Consider the following 10,460-nt stretch of genomic DNA (forward strand, 5'->3'; position numbering starts at 1 on the left):
GCAGTGAGTATCTTTGAACACGAACCCTGGAACCAAACTTCTGATTATCTCTTTAGAGAATAATCACAAGAGGAGTACTGCTGAATCCAACAGTATGGATATTAAAAAAAAAGGATTTGAAGTATAATTTCTAGTTTTCTCTTGAGATGAGACCTCACTGCCTAACATCTTACAAAGTTCAGTCTAGAGTCCAGGGGGCAGGGGCTGTATCTATGTTGTGGTGGTAAGAGAGGGTGGTAGTGATGGGAATGTGGCCTTGTAGTCCTAAGTCTCTGGTCAAGTTTTGGGTGCAGTGAAAGAAAATATTCATGTTGGTATTTCTCCATGGACTTCTTTCTTGAATAAATGGGTCAGGGTTAGTTATGAGAGCCTGACTATGTGGCATGAAGGAACAGAGCCTGCCATTCCTGCCATTAGGTCTTGGGTGTTCAATCCTTTTGGCAACGGAGAGACCCTCTCTTGTGTAAGTATATCTGGAGTGCCCAACCCAATTTCCAGAAAATGTCGTGGAGCATTAAAAGTCCACTAGGCATAGTGCTAAGTGCAATGGGGTTGAAAGATTAGAATATTGAGAATGACAATAGTTCTTTTTTTTATTATGTTATGTTAGTTATCACCATTAGTTTTTGACAATAGTTCTTAAGGAAAATACAATCAACACGGGGAGTTGTAGCATTCTGAATATAGGACCATATTAATGGTAATAACAGAGGCAGAATTCAAGGGGACAGAAGAGTATTTATGAAACTTTTGTTTGTGCTGGTCATGATATAAAATACGGTGGTTGTGTAAACTGTGGTTAACACGGTTTGGAAAGCCTGGAGGAAGACAAAAGATGTTATGAGATCCCAGGAGGAAGGTGCCTTTTGAGGGTTGGCAAGGTTCAAGGCAAATGTCCCAGAGATGATGGCATTTTACCCAACTCTTGAAAGACGAGAAAGGAATTTTCTAGGTGAGCAAGAACAAGGATTGAGGGTCCCAACAGAGGGAACAGCTGGGACAATGTCAAGGAGACAAAGAGGAAAATGTTGAAATCAGACGACATCAAGAAGTTATACATTATAGATTGTAAGTGATAGGTTGAGTCCACTGGGGGTCTCAAGATTGAGACTCTGGTGGGGAGTGATGGGGACCCACTGGAGGATCTCCAACAGGGTGGTGACTGTTAGATTTGGGGCAGATAGTTTGTTGGCTAGTTGGGTGGTCTTGGGGTCATGGATTTGCCTATAAGGACTCTTCCCCACCACTGCATCTTTTTTCCGGCTGTGTTCACTGCCAGCTTATACTTCAAGAGTCCTTTGAGGTGTCCTTTCCTAGGGTTGGGGTCCATGCTGGGTTAGATACACTTCTTGCTCCTACAACATCAGGTTTATCCCTAGAACTCCCATTGTTTTTTCATTATCTGCTCATAGCCTACAGGTAGTTAAGTTCTGAGAGGTCAGAGCTTGTGACTTATGTACTGTTGCTAATACCTGGGCCTGCCTTGTTCAATCCATTTGTTGAGTAAGAGGACATATTATGGGCTAACCAGACTGAAGAAGACAAAGATCTTCTTTGATAGAGGCAGACTGCTTTCCTAGTCAGGCAATCTGCAAAGGCAAGGTCTCCATCTGTAAAGTGTGGAAAATAATAATACTTTGCCTGTGGGTTGTTGTAAAGATTAAAAGAGTTCATACCCCATTATAAAAGTGCTTGATAGATGGTTCAACTATTCAATCAATGTGAATTCCTGGTGACTTTGGTGACTAGGACATCACCTGTTTGAGATATACGAAGGGGAGTTCTGTAGAAAGAAGTTGGAATGGTTCGGGGCCATCCCATGGTCCATAGCCCAGGTTGTACTGATGGCTGGACTGTGTTATCTGTGGACACAAAGGGCAGAACACAGATAATTTAGGCTGAACAAGGCTCCTGATGTCTATCCTGAATTTGTTTGTGTTGAAGAGGTTCTGAGGGGCAGAAGGATGCTCAGTTAGGCCTGGGGTAAACCTTCTCATCCATGGTGTAAACAAAGGGCAAATGTTGGCAATGGGCATTTCAAACTATTTAGCCAGTTGTGTGTGTTCTTCAAGAGCAGAGGGTGGAAATGTTCTCTATACAGAGCCGGATGGTAAATACTCAGCCTTTACAGGGCAGACCATCTCTGTTGCAACTACTTGCACTGCTATTAGAGCATGAAATCAGTCATAGATAATATAGAAATGAATAATATGGCTCTAATGGTGCAAATAAAACTTTACTGAATGTTTTATTGTGTTATTGGAACCACAAACAAGATGGTTCCAATAAAACTTTATTTACAAAACCAAGCAGGGTGTCAAGTTTGGCCTGGGGGCTGTAGTCTGAATGAGTTGTAGAACTTTGTTACACCTTAGTTCCTTCATCTGCAGAATGGGGTCATAATAATGCCTACCTTATAGGAGTGTTGAGAACATTAAAGGAGATAACATGTACAAAAGGATAAAAGCAGGGCTTCTCAAACTTGACGTTTCTGACCTTTTGGGTTGGATATTTTTTGTTTTGGAGAGGAGGGTACAGCCCTGTGCATTGTGGAATGTTAGCAGCATCCTGGTCTCAACCTGCTTAATGCTGGTAGCACTTCTCCCCCTAATTCTGATGATCAAATATGACTTCAGACATTACCGGTGCCCATGGGAGCCATAAATGTCCTCGGTTGAGGATAATTCCAACAGGAAAAAATGACTGGCATTAATAAATGTTGATTCTTGAAATTTCAAATGTCGAGGTTGGTGGTACAGATTTTTATGTATCCAGATATTGCACAGTTTGGGATCTCTGAAGATAAGCACCAAATTTTGTATAACGTGAATAACAGAAGTGACCCTAGCCAACCCCTCTTAGTTCTTACTATGCGCCAGGTACAGCTTCGAGCAGGTCACCCGTATCCACTTACCTAAGCCCTCAGCAGGCTCCCCAGCGCGCCAGATGACAGCCTCTGCTGCTGATGTTGGTTGGTACAGAATAAGAGAGGCCTGAACCTGGGACAGATTTGGGACCATGTTGTGAAGGGAGTAAAGGGCTCCACAAGATTGTGCAGAAGGTGATTCTGATGACCTGGAAGTATATAATACCGTAATATGGCAAGCGCAGTAAAGTTAGGAAAGTTCCCTGAGATTCTGCCCGCCAGACCTGTTTCCACAGTCACATGCTCCCGCCATTACCCAGGGAGGCCCCATCTGTCCGGGCAGAAGAAGTTCAGGATCCCCCAAAGCTTGACTTGTAAAGCTTTATTTGGAAAAAAGAAAATCCCTTCGATTCTTGGTCAAATCACTGAGTATGTTCTCTAGACACCAACTTGCTGAGTACACAAGAAGGAAGGTCTTCTAAGATAGCCAACCTTTCCTACAAGAGGAGTTCCTGGGACTCTGGGTGAAGAAGCTGTGGTGGGATTTTTTGAGATGTGGCTCAGCTTTAGAGAGAAGATATGGACCGCAGTGATTACTTCTCTCTTCTCCTTCGGGACAGCAGGCAGATGTGCATACAGCATGACTGTGGATCTCTCCCCAGGATTCTCCTAGCTCAGACAGCAGTGTCCTTTTTATTCCGCACCATAAGATGGCACTCCAGTGCCTGCACTAGGAACTGGGTTGGCTGGAGAGAGGGCTCTTTGGCCGACCACAGGAGCAGAAAGCCACTGCTCTCATCTGTATTTGCTTCACATCGCTATGCTAACAAGATGCGGAAATTTTATTCCAAATGCGTTAATATTATTGAGTTTGCCAAGGATTTTTGCCTGGATCCTCGATAGAGGACTGATGTTCAGGACCAAGAGGAGATGAGAAGCAGGGTGGGGAAGGAACCAGAAAGCTTGCCCATCCCAGCTGGCTTCAGCCTTCCGTTCCCGTTCCTGTGGATTGAAGCACTTTGTATTAACTCACTGCATTGCGCATTTCTTTGGGACTGTGGCTCACACGGAGCCTGTGCTCTGGCCTTAGTTCTGCGGGAGGCTGTTCTGCTGTTTCTAGTGCAGCCAGGATTGGGGGCGTGGGGTGCAGAAGCAGACAGGTGTCTGCCTGGGGTGGGGTTTGGTTTCTCTCATGCTTCCCATCCCTTGATTGAATCTCTCTCCTGCTGGTGGATTCTTAGCTGAAACCTTGTTTAATTGAGGGTCGGGCTGCCCTTGAGGGTAAGACCACAAGTCTTCCCCACTTTGATGACTGCAGGCCATACATATATCCTGTGTTCCCCCAAGCCAACACCTTCCCCCTCCCAAGTCCAGGAGGGAGTTCTGGGTCTTACCTGAGTTGTAGTGAAGACTTGGTGCCAGAGTGGCTGGTTTTTCCCCTTAAGCCACACTCCTGTCTATCAGTCACTGCTTCAGAAAGCCTAGCTCCTCAGGTGCCAGGGATGCCCAGAGGACCTCCAGTTTTGCTGTGTTTCTCCTACTTCACTTTCTGTGCTGTCTTAAGAGCCTGAAAACATGAATACATGATCAAATGGATGGAGGGAAGATCTATTATTACCTGACAGGGTATTTATTGTATGATCGCATGCCAGAAAGCAGGTGGAATCTTGACCTTTTATTATGAAAATTAAAGATCAGGTTAGTAGTTTCTGTCTTAAAGCAGCTTAGTCTTACAAGAATTTTAGATATGCTGTTAATGAGACACCTGGGTGGCTCAGTCAGTTAAGCATCTACCTTTGGCTCAGGTCGTGATCCCAGGGTCCTGGGATCGAGTCTTACACTGGCCTCCCTGCTCAGTGAGGATCTTGCTTCTCCCTCTGCCTGCCACTCCCCCTGCTTGTGCTCATGCTATCTCTGACAAATAAATAAATAAAATCTTTAATAAAAACCTTTACGAGATGCTGATAATTATTAGATAATCACAAAAACTACCAGCTATTGAGCAACAGCTCTATGCCAGGTTTATACTTATATAACTTACGTATCATTGTAATACGTATCACACTATTTTCATACTTACGTGCTCTTATGTATAACCTAACTAGAAACTTCAAGAAGTTATATATATTTACGTTTTCTTAAAAGAAGTCCGAGGTGTAACGCAGTGGTCGCCACCATGTTTTTTTCAGTGTTCACTGTTCTCTTTCTCCTTTCTAATAAAATTCTGTATTTTTTTTCAGTTATTCTCCCATGCCCTACTCAGCAGGTCCTTTCCTTCCTGGGGGCTGTACAGTCGAGGCCATTTATGAGAAATCCAACCCTCCTGGCAGTGTTTGGTTCCAGAACTGGGCTTAACACAGTTAGGGCTCAGCACCCCTCTGGATACTGTTCCTGACCCAGGAGGGATTATGTCACCCACATGAGTGCCACTGGTGTAAGGAAGAATACCCCACCATGACCCAGATGGCCCGAAAGCTTGCTGCCTTCTGTAGGGTTGGTACGGTGTAGCCTGGGGCTGATAGCTTTCTTACAATTAGAAGGAAACTGGCTTTAGGATGACATTGATGGTTGGCTGGTGGAACAGTGATAATGGGAAGAATCTAGGTCCCTAATGACATCATTGAGTGGCTGAATCCATCAGCCTGAAGCCTACTTGACCTCTAAACTTCCTGTTAAATTATATATATATATATACACACACGTGTGTGTATATATATATATATGTTTGTTTATTTGAGAGAGAGAGTGAGAGAGAGCATGAGAGGGGAGAAGGTCAGAGGGAGAAGCAGACTCCCCATGGAGCTGGGAGCCTGATCCGAGACTCAGTCCTGGGACTCCAGGATCATGACCTGAGCTGAAGGCAGTCGCCAAACCCACTGAGCCACCCAGCCACCCCTAAATGAAATATAGTAAAATACCTTTATTGTTTAAGCCAGATAAAGTCAGTATTTTGGCTATTTTTAGTAATACGATTGATTTTGTTAAGACATACAAAGAAAATGATATTCAGAGAGGTCAGCAGCAACAGCAGGGTCAAAAACAACAAAATAATATTAAGGGACCAAAGGCCAGGTTCTAACCCTGGGCAGTGCCCCCTGATGGTCTGATCTCCAAGCCCTAGATCCAAGCCCATGGAGTTGCCTCCAACTGAATGCGATATAGATATAGAATGTGCCTGGAAGAAAGCCAGTGGCTTGGGGAAAAAGAATAGAAAGAACTTACAACTAGGGCAGGGAAACACTAGAAGCTATTGAATGAAGCTCATTATTCCCATAGAATGTGAGACAATAGACATGTCAACAGAGTGAAAATCTGGTTAGCTACAAACTCTAGTGGGGAGAATAGTTCTACTATAAACTTTGATAATCTTTCATAGGACTTGAGATTGGATATAAACTAAAATTTATGCCCCCGCCCACTTGGGAAGGGAATACTCTCTCCTTTTTTTGGAAACTTTGTGTTCTCAACTCCTTGTTCTGTGATTAGGGCGTGAGAAAAGATGATTTTTCTATGTAAAACCAGAGAAAAAAAGCCCAAATCCCCAACGTCTTTTTAGACCAGAATGAAGGACAAGCTGACAACTGATGACAACTTGATTTTACCTTAGCTCCTGCCTCCTGGAGTGTGACTTCTTGGACCTTTGCCCAAAGCTGGATTTGCCTGTCACTTCAGAGGTTGGAAAGAAGCTTTGTAGAAGTGCTCTCAAGGGAACTTGCTGACCAACGGAACGAGTGATACACTTGGGCCTGAAATTTGCTGAGAGATGAAGATGAGTGAAACTCTGATTGTCAGAAATATAGGGAAAGGAGACTTCCTGAAAAAGGTGGCAGTTTAATTCAAGCCACGGGCTGGTGAAAACTTAAACATTTTTATTTTGAAAAGTTTTAAATACAGAAAGCTTGGATATATATTTCTCAGAGAAAGATGCAGAAATGACCCATAAAGGATAATGGACGTCGTCAACAGGGAAATGGCAATCCAAACAACAATGAAACGCGATTTCACACCTGTCAGGATGGCTATTATGAAGAAAAGGATGCAGAGAATTTGGAACCCTTGTGCACGGCTGGTGGGAATGGAAAATGGCGCAGCCACCGTGGAAAACAGTACAGTGGTTCCTCAAACAATTAAGCATGAAGTTACCTTATGATCCAGCAATTTCCATTCGTAGGTGTATACTCCAAAGAACGGAAAACAGGGACCCAAACAGATAGCTGTATGCCGATGTTCACAGCAGCATTATTCACAATAGCCAAAATGTGGAATCCACCCAATGGTCCATCAACAGATGAATGGATAAACAAAGCGTGGTGCGTGAAGTTTTCCCCCTGAGCCATATATGGTGAATGTGCTCTGCGGCACCCCCGTGGCCAGTCGGAGTCCACTTGCTGCTACAGTGGACAGTTTCCGTGCATCCTGCTGGCATGAAACTCAAAAGCCTGCATCTCTCAGCTTCCCTGGAGGAGAGCTGCCTTCAGTGGCAAGGAAACTTGCTTTCTGCCTGCAAGGCAATCCAAAAAGGCTCAGAGAAGCAAAGCCCAGAGGCCATCCCTCAAACAATGAGAGATGGAAATTAGGAAAAAAAGTATCTCATATTCCTTGTCTCTTGGTGTATCAATTCTGGGGCATACGCCCTTGTGACTTTTCAGAGGATCCCAATGAGACTGCGTGCCTGCAGCAGGAACCCTCTGATGAATACATGCCTTACAGGCTTTTCTTCCCTTCCTGTCTTTCTTTCCCCACGTCCCGCCATTGCCACTCCAAGAAACTCCTTATTTAATTTAATTTAATTTATTTATTTATTAAAAAGATTTTATTTATTTATTTGACAGAGAGAGAGAGATCACAAGCAGGCAGGCAGGCAGAGAGAGGAGGAAGCAGACTCTCCGCAGAGCAGAGAGCCCGATGTGGGGCTCGATCCCAGGACACTGGGATCATGACCTGAGCCAAAGGCAGAGGCTTTCACCCACTGAGCCACCCAGGTGCCCCGAAACTCCTTATTTTAGACTCTGTTTGCAGAAGAACTCAAACTAGGGCATCTCCATCTTCCTCATTTCCCTCTTTGTTCCTAAGAGGCAACCATTTCCATGAAATTAGTGTAAATGCTCGTGATGGGCATTTTTTTAAAAACTTGTAGCTAACACATCAACATACACTTGAATGGGTTTTACATAGTTTTATGAATGACGGTGTGTGTAGGGTTCTGCAACGTGCTTTTCTCACTCAATATGTTTTCGAGATTGCTCCATGTGATAACAGATCTGGTTCATTATTTTTGATGGCTGTGTGCAATTTTAACCATTGTATGACTGAACCACATTTAGCTGTCCCTGCCATGACCAGCATTTTTCTTTTCCCATTTTTTTTTAACTATTATAAGCAGTATTTCAATGAGTAACGTTATGCCTTTATTTTGTTTCAAGGAAATGTATCCAGCAGTGGAACTGTTGGATTGTACAGTCTGCATAAACAATAAATTTCAGGGCGCCTGGGTGGCTCAGTGTGTTAAGCCTCTGCCTTTGGCTCAGGTCATGATCTCAGGGTCCAAGGATCGAGCCCCACAATGGGCTCTCTGCTCAGCAGGGAGGCTGCTTCCCCCTCTCTCTCTGCCTGCCTCTCTGCCTACTTGGGATCTCTGTCTGTCAAGTAAATAAATAAAATCTTAAAAACAAAACAAAACAAAACCAATAACTTTAAAAAAATGTTTTAAGGCTAAATTCATATAATATAAAGTTAATCGCTTACAGGTAAACAGTTAAGTATCATTTATCATATTCACAGTGTTGTGCAACCACTATCTCTCTTCCTAGTTCCAAACATTTCCATCACTCAAAAAGGAAACTCCGTACTCATTAGCAGACACTCCCCATTACCCCCTCCCTTCAGCTCCTGGCAACCTCCATTCTCCTTTCTGTCTCTATGGATTTGCCTGTTCTGGAAATTTCATATAAAAATTAAATTATCCAATTTATCGCCTTGTGTATCTGGCACTTTCCCTGGGCATGGGTTCAAGGTTTGTACCTGTTACAGCTTCTATCAGGATTTAATTTTTTTAGATCTAAATAATATTCCATGATATGCAAATATCACATTCTGTTTTTCCATTCCTCTGTTGATGGACATTTGGGCAGTACCCACCTTTCAGCTATCGGAAACAGTGCGGCTATCAATGAACATGTACCTGAATGTGTTTGAAGACCCGTTTTCAATCCTTTAGGGTCTACACCGTAAACAGTAACTCTTCCATCAGCAAGTGTAGAATGGTTGGATCTAAAGCATTTGTGGTCAACCATGTCTTTGAAATGGGGACCTACTCATCGGCAGCAATTATGCTATAACCTAGACAGAGATCATTTAGTGGCTAGAATTAGAAACTCCAGCTAGTTCAAGAGAAGTGGTTTACTGGAAGGCTACAACAGGCCATCTTATCAATGCCCAAACACTGAAAACCCCCCGGAAATGGGGGTTGGAAAGCTCAGGGGCAGGGTGAAGCCCTTCGTTATTCAGACAGTTCCCTCCTTCTCGCTAAGAAACAGTTTATTTACCAGGGCACTCATGGCTGAAGCTTTGAAAGGTCCTGGCAGCAAAGATTTTAGCAGATACCCCAAAGCCGTGCTGGGAGAAGAAGGCTGTCTCCAAGTATCTGCCCCACACCTTTTCACACCTCTGAGCCTCTGCTTATGCTCCTCCTCATCGGTAATGATCATTCTGTGACCAGGTTATTGTGAAGACTGGATGAGATGCCTATAAAACATTTAACGTGGGGCTTTATAAAGGTTCCCTACTGACCTCCCTGTGACTTAACACTACATTACTTCTGTTAATTTGAACGCCTAACTACATGCTACACAACTAACAGCATGAACTTGGGAGCCAGACTGAATGTGTTTGAATCCCACCCACACTCCTGTGGTCTCTGACAAGCCCCTGGACTTCTCTGTTAAACTTTCCCATCTGCGGGGCACTTGGGTGGCTCAGTGGGTTAAAGCCTCTGCCTTCAGCTCAGGTCATGATCTCGGGGTCCTGGGATCGAGCCCTGCATCGGGCTCTCTGCTCAGGGGGGAGCCGGCTTCCTCCTCTCCCTCTCTCTGCCTACTGGTGATCTCTGTCAAATAAATGGATAAAATATTAAAAAAAGCCAAAAACAAAAAACTTTCCCATCGGCAAAATAGGGGTATCGACTGCACCTGCTTCACAGTATTAAAGTGAGGATTAAATGTGCTAATGTCTGTGCAGCTTCTAGAAGCTGCCTCGCAGCAGCTTCACACTGACATGTTATCTGTCTTACCTTTCCGGACAACAATGCAAGATAGGAGGGGCGTCTGGGTGGCTCCGTCGGTTAAGAGTCTGCTTTCTGCTCAGGTCATGATCTCAGGGTCCTGGGATCGAATGCCAGATTGGGCTCCCTGCTCAGCGGGGACCCTGCTTCACTCTCTGCCGTCTGCTCCTCCTGCTTGTGTGCTCACAAATAAATAAATAAATAAATAAAATCTTTAAAACAAAACAAAACAAAAAAAACCAATGCAAGATAAGTGATGGTACCCTATTTTACCGAAGAGGAGACTGAGGTCAGAGGGGACCCACTTTGTGAGGT

General features: G+C 44.0%; 1 long non-coding RNA gene across 1 annotated transcript; it reads right to left on the reverse strand.

The window, feature by feature from the left end:
- Positions 1-1,697: 1,697 nt before the first annotated feature.
- On the reverse strand, positions 1,698-10,241 carry LOC116580543. Its single transcript, XR_004281694.1, has 5 exons — positions 10,155-10,241; positions 9,412-9,610; positions 6,469-6,622; positions 4,261-4,433; positions 1,698-1,862 (listed from the first exon to the last, which is right to left on the reverse strand). It is a non-coding gene; the product is annotated as an uncharacterized LOC116580543 (long non-coding RNA).
- Positions 10,242-10,460: the final 219 nt, after the last annotated feature.

The sequence above is a fragment of the Mustela erminea genome, chromosome 20, assembly GCF_009829155.1.
Source record: "Mustela erminea isolate mMusErm1 chromosome 20, mMusErm1.Pri, whole genome shotgun sequence".
NCBI lineage: Eukaryota > Metazoa > Chordata > Mammalia > Carnivora > Mustelidae > Mustela > Mustela erminea.